General features: G+C 49.4%; 1 protein-coding gene across 1 annotated transcript in view; it reads right to left on the bottom strand.

Moving 5' to 3' along the window:
* DLGAP2 (DLG associated protein 2) overlaps positions 1 to 21379 on the bottom strand; it is a gene marked incomplete at its 3' end in the record, with an annotated part of 747505 nt that extends 726126 nt beyond the window's left edge. Inside the window, exon 1 of the mRNA XM_081221055.1 lies at positions 21260 to 21379. The remainder of the gene's footprint in view (positions 1 to 21259) is intronic.
* Positions 21380 to 21622: the final 243 nt, after the last annotated feature.

The following is a 21622-nucleotide window of genomic DNA, read 5'->3' as shown; positions in this document are numbered from 1 at the left end:
CTTCATGACAGAGCTCTTTTTTTTAACGTTTCCTCGAATAAATATGACTTCTTGCTGGACTGAAACCGAGTACAGCACCATTTCTATTCTCTATTTTGTTTGCCAAGATGTAAGCATGAGAAGCCTTTTTCACAAAGAGGCTCCAGCCACTGATTCCTGCAAAGTGCTATAGCAAAACTCACAGCGATCTTCCATCCAAAACCACTCTTAATGATCCACCGGACGACAATCTGAGAGGTCCTCCTCCGGTTTGGTGGAAAAGGAAGGACTCAGGACCACCTGATCTGCACCAGGACATGTTCCCCAGTCCCTATAGGGTCATCTCTCTCCCTTCCCACCAGCATCCCGAGTGTCCCCCAGAGATGGGCGCACTCTCTCCCCACAGGTCTTTGCAGAGGCCAGGGCAGTGGCTCTAGAGGACAGAGGTGGGACGAGAACACTGGGGAGAGGGGCCCCTTGATCTCAGGACGAGTTCTAGGGGAAAAGGGAACTATGTCATACTGTGTGTTTCACTGTGTTCTGTCTGTAATGCAGGGTCCTTGCAGACGTCTAACACACACACACATTCACACACGGGAGGGAGACTATCCACCACAGTCACTAAGATGCCTGATTCAAGAATCAAAGCGGCATGCTCGCCAAGGGAAACATCACAGGGGTTCCTGCCCGTCTGTCTGTCATCGAGCTCTGATTCTCCAGCATCGGCATGTCTACTTGTGAAATGTGAAAACACACAGACCTTTTAGGAACAGTGCTTCAGAGAGAGAGGAGAAACGGTAACACTGAATTTCGGACCAATGTCATTTAAATAATGCTGGAGAATCCTATTACTTTTCAAACTTTTAAAATAAAATAGTGGTTTACCTCATATTCAAGGTGCCCAAGTACCCAATTAATTACCTCCTCTTCCTTCTGAGACCCCCTTACGTGACTGCCAAGGACTGTAAGGAGAAGCAAATCTATAAACACGAAAGAAGCAGGTGCTGGAGAATCTGAGGGACTTGCTGAGTGGGCAGAGAGGAGGACTGAAGATGCAGAGCTGAAGAGGTGACAAAACAGGCGGGAGCGAGGATGCAAGCCTGGCCACCCTGCGGAGGCCCTGGGACCCCGGATGGGTCACTGGGGCAGAGAGAGACATGGTAAACGTCAGCCACTGTATGGTCCTCAAATCCCTTCATACAAAATGCCCGCCGGCCTGCCCCACCCACTCGTAAAATCGGAACTCTTCCCTTCAAAACCAGAATTGATTTGCTCTAAATGAAGACCTGAATTCTGGGACTTAGAGCTTCTCTAGCACCTCGGCCAGCTTTCTGCCCAACCGTCCTGAAGAGAAGCCCACTTGGCGACAAGCCCCACCTGCAAACACAGAGCCGGAGCCACAGTGACAGAATAGGCGAAAGAGACATTGCAAGGAATAGAGTGAAAAAAAGCAAATTAGTCTCCACAGAGAAATCTGAGAAGATATTGGACCATGATAAAAAGAAACAGAACAAAAAGAAGTCTTAGAAACTGAAAATAAAATTGAGATTAAAATTCTGATGGAAGTGTTAGAAGGCAATGTTGAGAAAATCTGCCAGAAAGTACTACAAAAATATAAAAGAGACTCAAAAGTATATAATGGAAAAGACATAGGACACTATGAATCAACGTGAGGAAGGTCCTGCATACAAAGAAGAGTTTCAGAAAGAAAAGAGAAAAGATAAGAAAATAAAAGAAAAAAAAGGAAAAAATAAACAACAGAAAAAATAGATGGTAAGAGATTATCAAGGAAATACTACATGAGAGTTTACAAAAGCCAAAGTCACATAATTCAAGACCAAAAGCATCCACGTAGCCCAGCATTTTGACTGAAAAGGGGGAGAACCTACACCCATGTATATCTTCGTGAATCTTTAGAACACAAAGATAAAAAGAGAAAACTAAAACTGTCCAGAGAGGAGAAGTCAGTTATAGCAAAGGAACAAGAATTGGACTTTCCACACTAAATTACAATAAACAAAGGAAAAATGCCTTCAAAATTCTTAGACAAAATTATTTTGACCCTGGAATTCTATACCCAGCCAAACTTTCACATATATGAGGGCAGCATTTCATACAGGCAAGTTCAGAAAATTTATCTTCTACTGTTATTTTCTCAGGAAATTATTTGAAGATGTGTATCAACAAAAGGAGGGTAAAAATCGAGGCAGAAAGACAGGAAATTTAAGGAACTCTAGGTCAAAGCAACCAAGAAATGAGAGTTAAGAGGGAGAGGCTGCACTTCATGCCCAGAAAGCAGTTCGTTCTGAAAATCAGAACAATTGTTCAGGAAGAAAACCTCCTGCAGGTCAGTCAGTTGATGGGGGGATCAAAAGGGGTGGTTATATCTTAGAAACGTACATTATCCCTTGGGCATTTGGAGCAACTTTAAAAGGCAATGAAGAAAGAAAATGCAAGAAAAGAAAACATCATTAGAAACTCCAGGAGCAAGAAGCTGTTTCTTTCTCAAAAAGAAAACAGTCAACATGCACCAGTCGGCAGAGCCATGGAAAATATCAGCGGTCGGAGGACAATGCAAACACATACGTCTCTTTTGTGTCTTCAGCCTATAGAAAAAGCAAAAAAAATAACTACAATTTCTAAACAGAACTTAAATGGACTCAACCTTGACAAATGCTGGCTGGTGAAGTGAAATGAGAAAGTAAGTAAATTGAGAGTGGCTAATGTCTCCACAGCACAGAATGGGTGTCAAGTGACACCACCAGAGCCGCTGGAATAAGAAAGAAGGTGGGGATTATCCATGAAAGCTAAGGAGTCAGCAAAGAGAAGAAACTAAAAGGAGTAACTTGATTATAGGGAGAGAAGGGGAAGACGTGGTAAATAGCTAATAACATCTAGAGTAGATTAACTAGGAGACATGGAAATCATCTGTGAAGGCACGAAAACACAGAAACAGTAAAAAGTGAGTTACACAGTGAAATTTCTGTCTGATACTATAATGATGGATACATGTCATTACACATTTGTCCAAACCCACAGAATGTCCAACCCCAAGAGTGAACCATGGGCTCTGGGTGATGGTGACGTGTCGGTGCAGGTTCATCAGTTGTAACAAATGCACAGCCGGTGGGGATGTTAATGATGGCGGGGACTGTGCATGGCGGGGCAAGTGGTATACAGGAAATCTCTGCGGCTTCCTCTCGAGGTTTCTGGGAACCAAAAACTTCTCTTAAAAAATAAAGTGTACGGGCTTCCCTGGTGGTGCAGTGGTTGAGAGTCTGCCTGCCGATGCAGGGGACATGGGTTCGTGCCCCGGTCCGGGAAGATCTCACATGCCGCGGAGCGGCTGGGCCCATGAGCCATGGCCGCTGAGCCTGTGCGTCCGGAGCCTGTGCTCCGCAACGGAAGAGGCCACAACAGCGAGAGGCCCACGTACCGCCAAAAAAAAAAATAATAAAGTGTACTTAAAAACAAAAAACATCTAGTTACAACTGATTCTCCTGGGGTTTGGGCTGAAAGAGGTAGGTAAGACCCTACTGCTTTTGATTATAATCCTTCTGTACTGCTTGCCCATACCTGAAGTATGTGCAAGTGTTACTTTAAGACATATGGAAAGATATATATTAAAATTAAATAGCTTTTAAATTTTTATTATATAACAAACATGAGAAGCAAGAATAAGGAGACAGAGTTGAGCTTTTCCTCATAAAGGAAATTCTTCATTATTGTTTCAAAGCTTATAAAGAAAGGAAAAACGTAGCCCTGAGTTTTTACTTGAAGGAAATACTAAGAAGGCTTCCAATACAGGCAACACCTGGTTAGATCATCCTGCCTTCTCTCCTCTCCCAGCACCCACCAGCCTCGGGCCAGAGCCACCCATTCATCCTGAACCAGCTTCGAAGCCTCGGGCACTCACAGCTCCGACCTCTGGGTCCCTCATCTTTAGAGCAGATTGATGACAGAGAAATGGCCTGTGCTTTGCTTTTCTTGTGGGGTCCTGTCTGGTTGTGGCATCAGGGTGATGCTGCTGGCCTCAGAAGATGAGTTTGGAACTGTTCCCACTACCTGCATTTTTTGGAAGGTTTTAAGAAGACCTGGTTTAGTTTTTCTTTGGATATATGGAAGAATGCAGCCACGAAGCCATCTGCTCCTGAGCTTTCCTTTGCTGGTAGGGTTTTTTTTTTTTGCGGTACATGGGCCTCTCACTGTTGTGGCCTCTCCCATTGCGGAGCACAGGCTCTGGACACGCAGGCTCAGCGGCCATGGCTCACGGGCCCAGCCGCTCCGCGGCATGTGGGATCTTCCCGGACCGGGGCACGAACCTGCGTCCCCTGCATCGGCAGGCAGACTCTCAACCGCTGCGCCACCAGGGAAGCCCTGCTGGTAGGTTTTTGATTTTTGATTCAATCTCCTTATTGTTAATGGTCTATGAGGCTATTTCTTCTTGATTCAGTCCTGATAGATTGTATGTTTCTAAGAATTTATCCATTTTTCTAGGTCATCCAACTTTTTGGCATAGAATTGTTTTTAAAAAAATCCCTAACGGTCCTCTTATGTCTAGGCATCCGTCGTACCGTCTCCTCTTTCATTTCTGCTTTTACCTACTTGAGTCTCCCCTCTTTTACCTGCTGATCTAGCTAAGGGCTTGTCAAGAGCAGAACCACCGTCTTGCAGCACCGTGGACTCAGTCCCCACGGCACGTGCCCCACTGGCTCAGGAGAGGACCAAGAACCCACACTGTCTCTACACTGAGGTTTGAAAATAATGATCACAGTATAAGTAACCTGGATAGAGTCTTGATGAATAATTAAACCTAAAGAACTACAGAGGAAGAGAAATTGATGTTTAAACTGAATAACCAGAATTATCTATTCCAATTCCATCCACTTAGAGAGTGTGAAACCAGAGCCAGGTGAGGCTGATGAGGCTGTGCTCACATAATCTCGGCTCATTAGGGGAAAGGGCAACACTAAAAAGGAGTGAGGGGCTAGTCTGTATATTAGCCATCAGCAGACATGTGCTAGTAAATAAGCTCTACGTGGAAAGCGCAAGTCAACGTAACCATCATGCAGAAGAGGTGACTGATTTCAGCGCTTGGAAGACACCCAGCCGTCTTCAGTACAGAGCCTCCAACCCCTCCACACCCCCACGCCACACCCCCGATCCGAGAGCCGGCCCGTGGAAGCACGTGGATGCGCCAGCCGAGAGCAGCAGGCCTGTGCTGAGATGTGGCTGAGGATGCACCTGGGAAAGAGCAGAACCCGCACAGCCCTGCAGGAGCCAGACCCGCCATGAGGTCAACCAGGAAAGCTAAGACAGCCCCGCCACCCTGTCCACTCGCAATATCCCTGATGGGCGTGAGGAAGTTAGGCTCATCCCACACCCAGCATCACACACCCCGCAAAACCATCAAGATCAAAACCTTGAGAGAATCCTGGAAGCACGTTTTTCGAAAGTTCCAAGTTAAACATATGAACTTCAGATGCTGTTCTGTTATTTCTAATTTAACATAAATACTCATAGATAGCTTTTTTATCAATAAAAATAAAAGATGTTCTAATCAAAAAAAATCATAGAGAATGTCAGATTTAAAAGAAGCCACGGGGCTTCCCTGGTGGCGCAGTGGTTGGGAATCCGCCTGCCGATGCAGGGGACATGGGTTCGTACCCCGGTCTGGGAGGATCCCACGTGCCGCGGAGCGGCTGGGCCCGTAAGCCATGGCCGCTGAGCCTGCGCGTCCGGAGCCTGTGCTCCGCAACGGGAGAGGCCACAGCGGTGAGAGGCCCGCGTACCGCAAAAAAAAAAAAAAAAAGAAGAAGCCAGGTGCCGAGAAGCCGGGCAGCCGTCGGTGGGGAGCCTGGCCGAAGGAAGGGCCTGCCTGCATGTCGGTCCCAGCCCCCTGCCACCCTGGCCTGCTACCCACCAGGCCTCAGTAACCTCAATGTCACTTTGATCTTCACAGCCCCATGTGAGGTGAGAAATTATCTTCATCCCCACTTCACTGATAAGTTACTGAAGCCCAGAGAGGCTAATGTCACGGTCAAGTGCACTCAGCCAGCTCTGATCCTCACTCCCCGCCACCGCTTCAGGTGGTCACCGCTCCATGGTGACAACAGCAGAGCTGTAGGGCGCAGCCTCGAGGAAGCCTGGTGCGCTGGTCCTGCTGGCCTAAAGCACAGAGAACAGATTCAGCCTCTGACCACACAGTGAACTCGACGCAGAACCCTGGGGAGCTGCACACAGCTTCCCACCAGCCTCAGCACCGTCTAGATTCTGTGAAAAACATGAATCCAAAACGGGGAAATCAAAGACACACAGTCTTAACTCAAAGACATCTGATCTGAGATGCAGCAGTGCATGACTGTAAACGCCCCCAGCCAGGGGGGCCACTCTACCTGGTGAGTCAGCATCGAGCAGCACGGGTGCTGAAGGAGGTGCATCCAAGCTAGTCACGGGCACCGTTCTTAGGAATCTTAGGAATCTGCCAGAATATCCCATCAGCCAGTAAAACACAGTGAGCCAACTTTCAAAACAACATGCCTAAGACCCAGTGTGAAGTAAATCTCATGTAACTGCACCATTGCCAATACATAAAGGAAACTATTATTTTAAAGAAAGCTCCTAGTGGGGTGTTTCCTAGTATACTTTTGTAAATCCAGCCAATCATTAGATGATAACTGGTTTGCTGGATTCAGGTATCTTATATAAGATGCCTTCTGAATGTTATGAGATGAAGAACTAACTACTAAAGGAAACCAAAAAGTAAAGGAATGGTCAGAGTTGAGGGAAGGAAGCATTTATAGGCGTCAGTTCCAAGAAGAAAGGGGTTTTGGAGTTAGACTGGAAAGAGGAACGGGCACAGACCAAGAAAGAAAAATAACACAAGAAACAGGCTGATAACGAATTCTCCAGGTGGGTGGTATGGCATGTGCAAAGGACCAGTGGCAGGTGACAGTAAGACAACAACAGGGAATTTGAGCAGCACTTTGGGGCAAACGTTCCATAAAGGCTCACAATGGAAATCCTCGGAAAGGGGACATTTTGCAGAAAGCCTTGAGAGCCAGAAAGGAGAAATCTGGATTTGACAAAAGGCAACAGAAAACAGCATGCAAAGAAGTGACATGATAAAAATGGCTTTAGAAAGATTATCCCAGCAGCTGTGTGTAGGATGGTTTCAAGCTGAGAGAGACTGGAGGCGGGTTGGGGGGGGAGTTCTGTAAGAACGTTCTCCTAATTCAAGTGCAGTGTGGCGAGGGTGCGGCCAGGCACAGCGCCCAGGGGACAGGAACAAGGAATTCTGGGCCCGTCCTCAGTTTCCCCATCTGTGAAATGTGAGGCTTCACCAGAGGACATGTCAACTGGAGCAGTTTTTGGTGCAACAAGTTTTCTGTTCTCCATGATCCAAGATGTCCAGGTGGGCTGGATGTGACTATGGATTCAGGGAGAAGGGAAAAAGTAAATTCCAACCTGCACGTCTAAACAGCAAGGCCTGGTTTGGCAAGTTAAAGTTCATGCATCTTTTTATTGTCTTAAAATTCTCTTAAATACAGGAAACTGCATCCGTTCTAACTGAAAACAGATCAGAGACCTCTCCCAAGCAGGAGGTTAATGGTCTCCAACCTCAAGGGCTGGAACTGCACCTCCGCTGGCTGAGGCCAGAAGCCTTGGTTAATCCTTGACGCCCCCTACACCCCTTTCCTTGGGCCTGGAAGACTCCCAACTCTGCTCCTGATTCCTGTTTATTCTTCCCAGAACCAGAAATGCCACTTCTGCCCCCAGACTCCAGGCTGCTAGCCATGGGTCAGAGGACCAGTATCTGCGCATAGCTGTCTTCAAAGCTGAATCAGAATCATGAGCATGAAAACACTTTTAGTATATGATTGCTGTATATTTATTTAATATTTATCTCCCCCCACAGACTCTTATCCAGCATTGTCCTTCTCGTTTATTTACTAAAATATACATAATGACGAGCACAGTTTTGGTACCTTGGGAGTTTACAACACATCGAATGAAAGAATTATTCATCAATAATAAACACTAGGGCTTCCCTGGTGGCGCAGTGGTTAAGAATCTGCCTGCCAATGCAGGGGACACGGGTTTGAGCCCTGGTCCGGGAGGATCCCACATGTCGCGGAGCAATGAAGCCCGTGCACCACAACTACTGAGCCTGCGCTCTAGGGCCCGTGCCACAACTACTGAAGCCCCCGCGCCTAGAGCCTGTGCTGCACAACAAGAGAAGCCACCACAGTGAGAGGCCTGTGCAGCGCAACGAGGGGTGGCCCCTGCTCGCCGCAACTGGAGAAAGCCCGCACACAGCCACGAAGACCTAACACAGCCAAAAATAAATAAATAAATAAATATTTAAAAAAATAATAATAATAAACACTAAATTAATGTCCTCGTTTGTATCCACCAGATATGCACCCTAAAGTTATTTTCCAAAGGATATATGATCAGCAAGTTTCTAGAAATTCAGCCAGTTACCCAGATGATTACGAACTGCTGGGGTGACTTACCAGACGATTAAAAACATGTATCCTGGAGGGGACGGTGGGCACCCCTACAACCCCCTCTTCTCTGAGCGCTAATGATTCCTCCGAGGGGATGGAGGACGCTAGCTGCACCCTTTCTAACCAGTTTTACCCCCGTCCGGACGGATGGGATGCGGGGAAGCCGCGCCCCGCCGGGTCTTCGTAGCTCTCGGGTCACCACCCAACTGACCATGCGGGTCCCTGACTTTTCAACCAGGGCTCTGTCCTTTCCTTCAAGGTCCAGCAAGGCCTGTCGGCGCAAAATCCAAGGAGCACCGCTCAGTGGAATCGGGAAGATAAGCTGCAGCTGGATACGACGCGATGATGCAATCGCAGACGCCCTGCGGGTCCCGTGAGCGCAGGGTCTGGAAGCATGGGGGCGTCTCCCCCAGCGGCTGCGGTGCTGGCTCAGAAACACTGAGGGAGGCCCCTCGTGCCCCCCCAGGACCACCCCTCGCACCCCCCCGGGACTACCCCTCACGCCCCCCACGGGACCACCCCTCGCGCCCCCCCAGGACCACCCCTCACGTCCCCCCAGGACCACCCCTCACGCCCCCCCCAGAACCAATCCTCCCGCAGGAGTAACCGAAGCCAGCTCCCCGCTCCCACTCGGGAGCGGAGCCTCCCCCACGGGGAGGACGTGGCTGAGTAGGCTGGGTCCACATCCTTCAAACAGCACGTGGAGGACACGTGGTGCTGCTTCCGTGAATCTCTGGGTCTCAAACGCCCATCTCCTGGCAGTTAAACAGACCGGCCGTCACCCCTCACTTGCGGTAGACACTAAAACACACCCTGTGTTCTCTACACAAAATTTTTTTAAAGACGTCAAGCAAAATAATGATTATTTACCTCATGTTATTATGTTTGTTGGATCATGAGAGGACACACAAGCCTGTTTGAGAAGCAGATAAAGCTCCACCTGGTGCGCTGGTAAACTCTTTACACCTACAACATTGGAGCAGAGGAATAAAGAACTCAGAGAAGCTTCTGAGCTGGTGAACGGCTCGCCCTCCGGTTACGTCCTCTCTCTTCACTCTCTTTCTGGGTTCATTTACTGCCCGGGCACCTCCCACCTCCCCCGGCGGCCTCCCCGGGGACTTCTGACTCCCTGAGAATCTGTCCGTGATTTCCAAACACCTGGTATCTTAACAGAAACTCTAGACTCTTCTGTCCTAGAAGGAGATGTTGTCCAGGCCTACTTAGGATTACGCAGCCTTCATTCTTCCTAGGGATCGAATGCCCCCGATTCTTGACAGACAAAACTGAATTATAAAACAAATCGTGGCTACCTTAGCCCAGAAGTAACACTAAAGAAAAATGACAGGATTACAAACTTGCCCGTTGTCTCTCTTCCTCAGAAGGTGCATGTGTAAAGTTCAGGTTCTGGAGGCGAAGTAGGGATCCCGCCAGGGTAGCCACTGTCCTCGCTTCCCCAGGAATGACAAGGTCTGAGGCTACGCGGCTCCTGATGGCCTAAAGCTCATGCCTGTGCCCCTCATTGCAAAGGCTTCCCAACTTTTCAGGCCTCTGTTCGCATGTTTGCAAGAGAGAGATGATAATACTTGACCCAAATAAGTCAAAAGACTCTCTTCTCTGTACTCTGTGTGTTCTTTCAAGGGGGGATTTAGGAGCAAACACTGGGTTCACCCGAGCTCCATGCCACAAAAATCAAGGGACGACCCTATCCTGGGCTAAGAGAATGCTACTTCTTCAGAAAAAAATAATAATTTTAAGCTTGAAAAAATAAGATGAAGCAGAAATTTAACACTTACTGTAAGAATGAAGAAAGGGAAAGGAATCCCAGAAAAAGCCTTATGTTTTTTAACATTATGATTCAACTCATTTAAAGTCTTCAGAAGAGCCAAGAATAAGGACCAGTGGGAAGAACAGAGGAGGAGAGGAAAGTGACCCTCCTGTGGATCATCAGGGCCGTGTCAGAAGCAACGCACCACCTCGGGCAATTATGCCCCAGTGGAAGAGGCCGGCCAGCGTGGGAGGAACGAGGACCTTCTCAGTGACAGGCTGTCGTGAGAGTGCGTGGCTGGTGACACCTGTTTGCTGATGGGACAGGAAGCAGAAACTTTCACCTTCCCAAAGCCCCAAAGAGCACAGGCCTGGAGACAGATATTTTGGAATAGAGCTATTTTCGATCTGGACATTTTTCAGACACTAAATTTAGCCAGCTTCAATTATTTTTAAAAATGCTATCCCATTAAACCTTTGAAACAGGAAATCTGCATTTATTATAAAGTTGGAACACAAGGTTCTCTGGTCAGCAAGCCCAGGAGGGACTGGGCGCCCAGCAACAAAATGCCACCGCAGGTGCATCTGGGAAGGTTGAAGGATGCAAACCAACAGAGGCCTTGACAATCCAACACTGAAAATGTGTGGTGTTTTTAAAATAATAACCCATTTGATAAGTTTTTTGAAAAGTGATGTTTTAATTTGCCTTTTTGTTACCATTCACTAGTGGTTCTCATTCTCAAATGCTTACGGACCCCTTCACCAATTTCTTGTTTTTTTCCCCATCCACTTTTATGCACACTCGAAAAACCTTTGCATATAAAGGAATTAGCCTGTTTTTCAGGATGAGAAGGACCGCGCTCCAGGCTCACCATGCAGCCTTACTTGGGTGGGCAGAGAGAAGCTCCCACGAGCTCTGGTCGAATCTACTGACCCTTTCCTTTGCTGCTCTTTGCTTGTTTTCCTTTGTTGCCCTCAGAGAGCCCTACCTGTGGCACAGTCGGCTGCCCTTTTCCCTGTACTTGGCGAGGTGGCAGCGAAATGAGCCTCGTATTCAACACTGGCGGGAGGCTCTGGTCACCAGCAGGTTCAAGGTTCATGGAATGTTCGTACCCACTGTATGTGGGTGTCACCACAGAAATCCCTGGAATCTACAAGCATGGCCTTATTTGGAAAACAGGTCTTTTTCAGTTGTGATGAAATTAAGAGCCTTGATGTGAGGAGAAAATCCTGGATTATCTGAGTGGGCCCTGGGTCCAATGACTAGTATCCTTAGGACAGAGATTCAAGGTGGACAGAACGGGAGACACGGACGCAGAGGAGGTGGCCCGTGAAGACAGGGCAGAGATGGGAGTGATGTGACCACAAGCCAAGGGAGCCGGGTCAGGCACCAGAAGCTGGAAGAGGCAGGAAGGATCTTTTCCTGGGTCCTCTGGAGGGAACGCAGCTCTGGAATGCCTTGATTTCAGGCTTGTTTCCTGTAGTTTTAAGCCCCTGAGTTTGTGGTAATTTGTTACAGCAGCCCTAATACACTAGATACATCCATTAACCCAGTAATTCTGTTTCTAGGAATTTACTAGAGAAAAGTTACACTTTCAGAAAACATCAAAAAAGGTATTAATCACAGCTCGGTGCTTTGTGACCACCTAGAGGGGTGGGACAGGGAGGGTGGGAGGGAGGGAGATGCAAGAGGGAAGAGATATGGGAACATATGTATATGTATAACTGATTCACTTTGTTAGAAAGCAGAAACTAACACACCATTGTAAAGCAATTATACTCCAATAAAGATGTTTAAAAAAATAAAATAATCACAGATTAATGGCCAAAAATTTTTGCAAGCAACTTAAACATTGAGCAATAGGGGAATGGCTGAATAACACTGCATACTGGAATATTATACTTCAATTAAAATCAAACTGTCAAAGAATATTTTGAAAATTTGGGCAAGTTCTCAGAAAAGAATATAAAGTGAAAAAAAACAAAAAAAACCCAGGAAAGTTCCCACTTTGGGTTTAAAGAATAAGAAGACACAACTGTAATTATTTCTAGGTCATGGAATTATTGGTGACTTCCACGTCATTAATTTGTGCTTCTCTATAATTTCTAAATATTTAGCAGATTAGATGACCAGAAAAAAGAGAAAAGAAAAATGTATGAAAGCAGCCCAACCAGCCCCCAATTCACCACAGCTATGACAGAACAAAATATATCACAGGAGAGAAGCGTCTCCAAAAGTGGAATAAATATAACAAAGAGAAGATCTGGTAGCCAAGGAAATGCGTTACCGAGTCTGACAGTAAAGCACTGACCTCCGGGTTTTGCCTATTTTTGTTTCCCGGAAAAACACTGAATGCTTTCCAAAGCATATCCTAACCCTAGAACAGAGAAAACCTGTAAAGGATGGAACGGCGGCTCACAGGCAGAGCCAAAGAATGGGCTGTGTGCATCGCCCACAATTAAGAACCTGAGTCGCCTCTGGGGACACTGCTAGGTGTCTGACACTGTGGACCTTGATTTTACCCCATGTCCCTATGTGGGTGTCTCTTTTAAAAACATAAACATGTTGTAGCATGACACGAGATACTATATCTCTCACCTTCCTCCCAGTTTGGACTCCAGTGCTCTACTGGGGAAAGGCCAAGCAAGGGTTTCCCCTTTGGGTCACGGGATAAGACTGCATATGTCTGCCTGGCCCACTGCCACCCCCAACCCAGGTGCCCCGCACGCCTCAGGCTGAAACGGAGCAGCCCCGGGATGCCCCACCTCTCAGAGCAAGGCAGGGACGAAACGCGCTGAGGGATGCCCAGGGGACACTTCCTCACCCCTGCCATGGGGCTCCTACCTTCCTGAAGCTTCTTCAGCCTCCCCTCGGCCGAGAGCTGGTCCAGGTCCTGCCAGTGGGGTCCGTTGTGCTAAAGTTAGCGGAACTTTGTTTCTGGGACTTAAGAACCCTGACACGTGAATTCCATCAGACAATGGCCATATGGACAACTGATCAAAGGTGGACTAGTTACAGCGGGTCTAGTGGGTCATCAGAAGGTGTTTCTCTGTCCTATTCGCTTTACAACAGCTCTGCAACCCTTTACTGCACGGATGCATAAAGATTCTCTTAAGACATTATTAGATTACAGAAGTGTTATGTTGTGCCCCAGGCCATTTATAAATTCACAATAGGCGTGTAATAGACACTATTGGTAGATACCCAGACAGCCATCCCCCTCCTGATTTCTAAGGGAAGTCAGCTTTTCCCCAGGGGTCACCCTCGTCTGCGTGGCCTTAGGAGCACCAGGCACAGCCTGAGAGGCGGCTTAAGATGAACCTAAACCCAGGCAATGATCCCATCCTTCTGACCGTAACCGGTCAGGCATGACGGGATAGGAGGTAAAGACTTCTGGAGACGTTCTAGGGAAGGTCTCTTCACTCCATAAATGAAACAAGGGAGGCTTCGCAAAACAGTCAGCTGATCACAAACCCTTTCCTCTTCTTTCCCGCCTCCCTTGAGGTGTGTGTAGCGCATGACAGAGGCCAAGGGAGCAGGAGCAGAAGTGGTGCGTGTGCTCCCAGGCCACGCCCACGTGGCCCCCCAGCTCCTCCCTCTACTGATTGGATGAGGATGATGGTGGCAGAGCCACCAGACAGAAAGAGCCTGGTTACAGGATGACCATCTGGGGGACCAAGAAAACCTGTCCTGACTTGACGTGACCGAGAAGCCAACCTGTGCCACGTTGCTCCCCAAGTGCTTCAGAGGGTCTTTGATACAGCAGCTACCGGACCCCACAGAGGGACGCGCCCTCGACATATGGGGAGCGCAGGCACGGGCCGTGCGAGGGCCCCAACGCCAAGCCTCCCAGGCCAGCTGCTCAGGGAACGGCACGGAGGGAGCAGCAAGGCTGGGCCTCAAGAGGGGACTCAGTCACGTGGGCAGCAGGTGGCGGGTGGTGCTGGGTGGCGCAGACTGCTCTGGGACGAGGCCTGGATCCCGAGTAAGGTGCTGATGCCACTGGGTGACACCCCCCTCCCCCCCACCCTGGCTGCTGGGTCCTTCCAGACTCCCTGCTGTGTCCCCCGCACAGCAGCTCAGACGAGGGTGCTGTGCGTGCTATTTGGTAACCTGGTTCCTTCACCTAACGGGATACGGACACCCCTCTGTAGTATTAAACATTTAATCTTCATCTTTTTAATGGCTGTGTATTTTTTTACGATGCTATATCATAATGAATTTATCCAATCTCCGGTTATTGCTATTTTCCAATATTTTACTGTGGAACAAAACTGGAGTGAACATCTGTTTAGCTGATTTCCTATAAATTCATGATTATTCCCTTAGGATACGTTCCCAGAAGTGAAATTGCTGGGACTAGTTATATGCAAAAGAAGATGATTTTTTTTTTAAATGGAGTGCCTGCTGTGACTTTTAATAAAATACAATTGGAGAAACAAGCAAGTGGATGAATTGAAGACTAAGAATTACTGTTTGGTTGCTTTAAAGAGCTGCATAACCCATCTCTCACAACAAAAATAAAACTTTGAACCTAACCATAGTAATAATCTAGACGATTATGTTGTAGATGCAGGAATGCTACACAACGGTCACAGTGGAAGCTTGACGGTACAACATTCAACTGTTTATGAAAACGTCTAAATTATCTATAATATGGATTCATTATTAAGTTTTTAATAGAATCAGAAAACAGATATTCAGAAACTTATTTAGAAACTGTCAAAATATTACAAAGAATGTCAGAAAATGGAAATTATTTTTAAAGAGCCAAAAGTTTCATAAAACAAGCAAATCCATTGACGTGCTTGTGAGGTGTCCTGTCTTGGTGAGACTCATGCAACTTGGAGAAGCAAGCAGTAAAGCCCACCCGTAACTGAGGAACCTTCCTCGAGTGTGCGAAGGGTCAGCTGCTTATGGATCTACTTATCCATTCAAACGTTTATTGAGTGATATGATCTAAAATGCTACGGTGGGAACTGTGAGGTTGCCAAATCCGTCCGTTCCCTGTTTCTCCTGGCAGGAGCAGGAACAGGGTCTCCCCAGGAACGTCCCTAAGGCCCAGGGACCCCAGTGGCTGAGCAGTGGCATCCAGGGTCTGGGAACATGCAGTTCGAGGTCTGAGAGGATAAATACGAGGAAAACGTAGAAAAGAAAAACTAGTGCTGGTCAGGGAGTCTTCCCCACCAAGCAAGGGCAGTGGTGAGTCTGGTAAACACCACGGGGGGCAGTGTTCCCTTCACGCGCCCATCCATTCACAGCAGCCCACAGGCAGGCCTAGGGCTGAGGAGGGCAGGCTGTCCTCCTGAAGGGCAAGACAAGCCGGGGGTTCCCCTTGGGGCGCGTGACGGTCACCCTCATCGCGAGCGCACAGGGAAGGTGCTGGGCCTTCCGATGCCATCAGGAGGAGCTGCTGAAATAGCTCCTGTGCCCCCAGGGGCTGGAGCTCCGCTCCCCGCCAGGCGGGGTGGATGGCGAGGAAGCGGGGACAGCAGCGACGATGTGTCTGCTCCAGGGGCCTTGTCTTAGGCTGAGACACTTGATTTACATGAAAGCACAGTGGGAAATAAGATACATGTGACCTGAGAGATCTGAGTTTTCCCCAAGACATACAACTCGAACCCACATATAAATGCTAAACTGAAGTAGACCAGGGGGAGGTCCAGAGCTCAGAGCCCATCTCCCGAAACCACAGTTTCCCATCTGGTCACAGAGGGAACGCAGAAATACGAGGAAAAGGTCACTGCACCTCTTACGGGTTGCCTGTGCATGTTTTGCCTTCCTCCAAAGTCTACTGTAATCATGAAAAACACTTCTGTGTTTGTATTACTGATGTATATGATCTAACCCAACCCCTCTATACAAAGTCAACCACGAGAGCATCTTTTACGATTCAGCACTTTTCTTCACTGAAAAGCGAGTATGCGATGTCCACCCCGCAAGGGAACCAAGCGAGGCCCTCTGTCTTCTGGTTTTGTTGAGTTGGCTTCCAGGAAACTCCGACTCAAAATTGAGGCCCAGAGGACTATGTTAACCCTTGTGGTTACCATATTTGTTTGCTCCGATTGCCTGTTTCTACTTTATTTCATTTCTTGGACCTTGTCCTTTTGTCAGTGAGTCAAAAAACTTTTTGGAAAGAGGTAGCAAAACATATATAAGAAAGTAAAAGGAGACTGGAAATAGTAAATACCTAAGTTTTATGGGAATTCGGAGAGTGGCTTCATTACGTCCAATGCAGGATGGCCCAAACTGGGCCCCAATTTCATTTCTTCATGATCAAAATAGTGGACACATGTTGGGCATTTACTCTGTATGCTGTTCTAACTGCCTTACTCTCATCAATTCATTTAATCCTCCTGACAACACTACCATGTTAACACTGGATCTGTCCCTCATGTAGTGATGAAGGACAAAAATACAATGAGGGCAAATAAACTGCCGGTGCCACGCAGCCACCCAGGCTGTCTGACTCCAGAACCCTCACCCTCACTCCTAATCACTACCTACGTGGCCAGTATAAAAAGCTGCTGGTTGGCATCGTACAAAACTAGCAGGACAAATTTCCATTAAGCACAAGAGGATAATTTTACGTTGCCTGGCTTAAAATGTGTACTCCATGGGTGCTAGGAGATCATTTCAATATTTTTTTCTTTTGTGCAGAGTATGGCACATGTTTTAAAGATAATGACCACTTAGATTTACAAAGTTACTTTTTAACAAATTTTGCTACAATTTTATGCAAGGGCTGGTTTCAAGTACTTATTCCTTTTTAACAAAAATTACTTTTTTTTTTCCTGTGGATACACACAAAAAGGCATACTAGACAAAAGGGTCACCGATGATGGATAAGTGTCACCCCACAATGAGAGCTTTAAAGAGGAAATTTTCCGGGAAACTAAAAACCTTTACATCCCATTGGGTGGTCAGGACAGAAACCCACGGTAATGACGGTTTCAAGCCCTACCTGACTCTGGACCTCAGTGACGTCGTAGGACCAAGTACATCCGTCCACGGCCCTGCTGTCCACCCGCGGCCCGGCCCTGCCATCCTGGGTACTGGCTTCCCAGGATGGACAGGCCACCCCGCCCCAGGCTGCATGTGATGGACCTACATCCTTTTAGATTTACCTCCTAAAGCTCTCCATTCTTGGCTGAGAGGAAACGCCGTGCTCTTCCCAGAGGTGGGGGGGTCCTGACCTCCTTATGCAGCTAGGAGCCCGCCCCCAAGCAGCCACACTCTAGAAGTGGGCAAGGCCGGCTCTCCGAAGAGAGCGGTGTGCAGGTATCCTGCAGGGCCAGGCAGCGTAGACCACAGAAGCCGTCTGCAGTCAGCCTGGTAAGTTCAGCTCCTTGGAGACCCCCCCGCAAGAAAGACGATGGTGCAGGAACAAAGGTCAGGAGAAACTAACTGGGGACACTTCCCAGGAGATGCGTTCTCTCAAGAGGAACCACAACTGAAGCTCCTTGTGGGAATGTCAGAACCTCCAGAAACGGGAGGCGCCCTGCCGGGCTGAGGGTGAGGGCCCTCAAGGGCCCCGGAGCTCCTGCCTGACGAGGCTCTTCACAGCGGGTGAGGCCAGGGCAGAGGCCCCGCAGAGAAGGGGACAACCTGTCTAACACGTGGATGCCACTGCCTTGGCCCAGGAGATTAATAACACCGGCTCCAAACCCGCTGTTTGTCACTGGTGTTAAGCCCTGGAAACGAAGGGTGCTGTAAAGGTAAAGGCTCTCCTAACGGCAGATGCAGGATTTAGGGGGTATCTGCACCCCCCAACCATACCCGTCGACGCCAAAGCCCACATGCTTAGCTCCCTGTAAACCAGAGTGTCTGCCATGAATAAACTGGAAGCTACCGTGCTCAGTTTTGTGACACACATGCCCAGAAGACAACGACACCTACTTTAAAAGCTGGTGATCTGCTGGAAATATGGTTACATGATAAAAACAACTTGTATGTAAAGCTGTGGTTGATCAGAATGATTTTTAACTGCAGAGAATGCTTTGCCCGCTAACTTCCTGTTGGGTGGCCCATAATTCTTTTATAACCAACATGCTGCCAATGTTTTAAATATGACTCCCATCTGGCCAAAATGATGAATCATAGTTATTTTTATTGTATCCAGTGAATGACCATGGCATAGCCATTCCAAGGGTCAATAAATAATACATTTAATTAATTTCCCTTTAAAATCTATGATCAAAGTGTATATCACTCAACTCCTTGAGTGACTGAGAAATCATGAAGTTTTCCCTCAAATATAAAAGAATTACAGCATTTCTTCAGTTTCATCATGTAGGCACACGATGGAAGACACTCTGTTAAAAACACAGATAACAAATTCTCTAACAAGCTTTAAAATGTTAGAATTTAGTTTCAGAATTGGTTGGATTCTGGGTATCCGAAATCTAATGTGATTTAAATTGTGCAAAGTGCTTTTTCACTTTTAGTATTTAATGTGAAATTTCCACCAATTTCAAAAATGAAGTAGACAAAAATAGGAGAAGTAATAGACTGCCATAGGAGGACATATTTATGTCACTGGGGAGAAATCATGCAAAGCAATCTGAATTGTATAGAAATAAGATATATTGTTATTAATTCGCCTACAACACAAGAAACCTAAGGCACAAACACACTGGTGAATAAGTACATGTTTACTTCTATCTCCGGCCACTTCGGATAGTTATACTGTTAAGTGGAAGGAAAGGGAATAAATGATTACCAGCATGGAAAGTCGAATAGGATAGAATGCATATTTCAGAAAACATCTTTGTGGTGAGAAAACTTAAATTCCTTCAACACTTTGGATTATTTATGTAGAATTCATTTTGCTCTTTAACCTAAAATGTAATCTGCAGATATGACATGATAGATCGCTAGGGTAAGTCATCCAATGCTTATCGATTTCTTAACCAAGAACAGAGGAAATTAGGGACAGGAGGGCACGAGGGGGCAGGAGGGGCTCGCAGACACAAAGCAGGCCTCCCTTGACGGGGGATCACAGAGGAGAAACCCCCCATTGATGGAACTCCTGACCTGGGACGGGACTCGAGTGCTGGTGGGAAGGGGCTGTGTGCTTCAGGACAGGCCTATTTCTTCTTACTGTTTTCATTCACTGGGTCCATACCTCTCCGAGCCCAGATGTGCCTGAGCAGAGAGCGTTCCCCACAGCCTGCTGGTCCTGCTTCCAGATGTGGGGTATAAAATATTCTAATTTGTTCCCTTCCAAGCAATGAGAAAGTCACACCATCTAAAAGGAAGTGGTACACACACTCTACAATTACTATCAGAGCTAAATCTGTGAGTCACCCAGCCACCTGCACAAGACAATTTGGCTACTGGAAAATCCTGATTAATGACATTTTTTTTTAAACACCAGAGTAACAGCTTGACCTGCCAAGAATTACGATTTTTTTCATCATTTCACCATTTTTTGCCTTGGTTACCTATTACCTTTTGCGGAGAATGTAAAGGAAGTAAAATGAAAATGGTGTTGTAACGCACATTAACCTCAAATCCAAATGTTCCTTCCAAGGTGTCGGGGGAGGGGAGACGGCTCTGTGGTGTCGGCTTTGAGCCAGAGAAAGAGTCCTTTTGGATGAGGCTGTGGGCTTTCTCAGGCCATGATAAGATGCCAGGGGGGGTTCTAATAACTAATACAATCGATTCTCATCTGCAAGCAAGAGTCTTCCTTAAGTCATAGATTACCAGGCCCGCGAGTTCCAACCAGACACACTGTCCAAGAGGACACACGAGCTGGTTACCGTGAGCAAAGCCCCAAGACCCCCGGCGCTGAGGCCCCTGGGGAAAGTCCTAGGCTGAAGTCCTCAGATGGCAGAATAAGCAGGTGCGCTTTACATTTCCGGCTCCAAAACCACCCACAGCCCGTGCTGGCAGAATTAAATCACAGGAAGGACTCGCTGCCGATCGCTTTATTTTTGATCGATCCGAGCCAGCCGCGCCGGCAAGTCCCGAATTCTGAATCCGGAGCCCGGCCAAGTCGCCATTCACCGGGGAAGCGACACCCAGGCGGCCGGACCACGTTCCGGCGAAGCGCGGGCGCCGGAGAAGCGGCTCCCGAGTTTCCGACGCAGGTCGACCCCCGGAGCTGGCTCTCGCCGCTCTCCGCCGGCGAGCCCGCGGGGCCCCACCCCACCCCCGACTCTTCGCCCAGCCCCCGCCGGGTCCCGTCCACTCTGCTCCGCGTCTCTCGGCGCCGCACGCGGGAGCCGGGGGCCGGGCGCCGGGCACCCAGCTGGCCCCCCGTGCCTGCCGCTCCCGCCCCTCGCCGCCCAGGCTGTAATAATGACAGCCTCCTTATTTCTCTTGCTACCGTTAGCGAGCGAGCCCAGAACGGCAACAGCCGCTGCCGGGGGAGGCTTGGTTACAGAATCCTGCGCCGGGTAGCGGCTCGCTTAGCAACCGCCCCGAAAAAGCCCCCGCGCTCCGCTCCCACTCGGAGAGCCGGAGGCCGCCCTCCCGACGCGCTCCTCCAGCCACCCCCGGGCGCCGCGCCCCGGCGCCAGTGACCCCTCCCGCCGCCCGGCCGCGCGCCCCCCGCGCCCCACGCGCGGAGCCCGGGCTCCCGGCGCCTTCCACGCGCTCCCAGGAGCGGTCGGCGTCCTGCGCCGGGCGGGGGGAGGGGGCGCAGTTTGCTGCCTGCCGCCCCCATCCCCTCGCGGTGCCCAGCCGGAGCCCGGCGCGCAGCCCCTCGCCGTCCGGCGCTTCCTCCCGGGTCCCCGCGGGTCCCCCAGCTTGCCGGGCCGAGCGGAGAATGTCACCCCTCCGCGACGCCCCGCTCTGCGCCCGCTCCCGCGCGCCCTGCAGCTCAGGGTGAGGGGACCCAGTGCACAGGCTGCCCCGGGGTCCCCGCCCCTCACCCAGCCGCCCTCGCGGGGCCCCAGCGGTCCGTCCCGCCGGGCAGCCTTCTCCCCCGCAACCCCCGACGGTTCTCGCGCCCCTAGCCCCGTCCCCGCGCGGCTCCGGTCCCGGTGGCTCGCACCTTCCTCAGCGTAGACATCCTCGGGTGCTCCAGTTCAGCAGGTGCGGGGCGACATGGCCCGTCCGCCCGTCAGTTCGCCAGCCCGCGCGTCCCCTCCACTGCCGCCGCTCCAACCCGCTGGAGCCCAGCGCACGGTCGGTCCTCACGGCCGGCGCCTGCGCACTGGGCGCCCGGGGAGGCACCGGCGCACGGGGGGGCGGCCGGCGCGCGGCAGCATCTGGAGAGGGGCCGGGCCCGCGCCTGGGGGAGCGCCAGGCCTCTACGCCGCGACCCCGGCCCGCGCTTGCGGCCCGGCCGCCTGGCGCGCCTCGCGCGCTTCGCGCGCACGGCCTGGGGAGCGCGCGCCCCGCCCGCACCGCCAAC

This window comes from Mesoplodon bidens, assembly GCF_964165515.1.
Source record: "Mesoplodon bidens genome assembly, chromosome: 20".
In the NCBI taxonomy this organism is placed as follows: domain Eukaryota; kingdom Metazoa; phylum Chordata; class Mammalia; order Artiodactyla; family Ziphiidae; genus Mesoplodon; species Mesoplodon bidens.
This window is presented reverse-complemented; position numbering and strand designations above follow the sequence as displayed.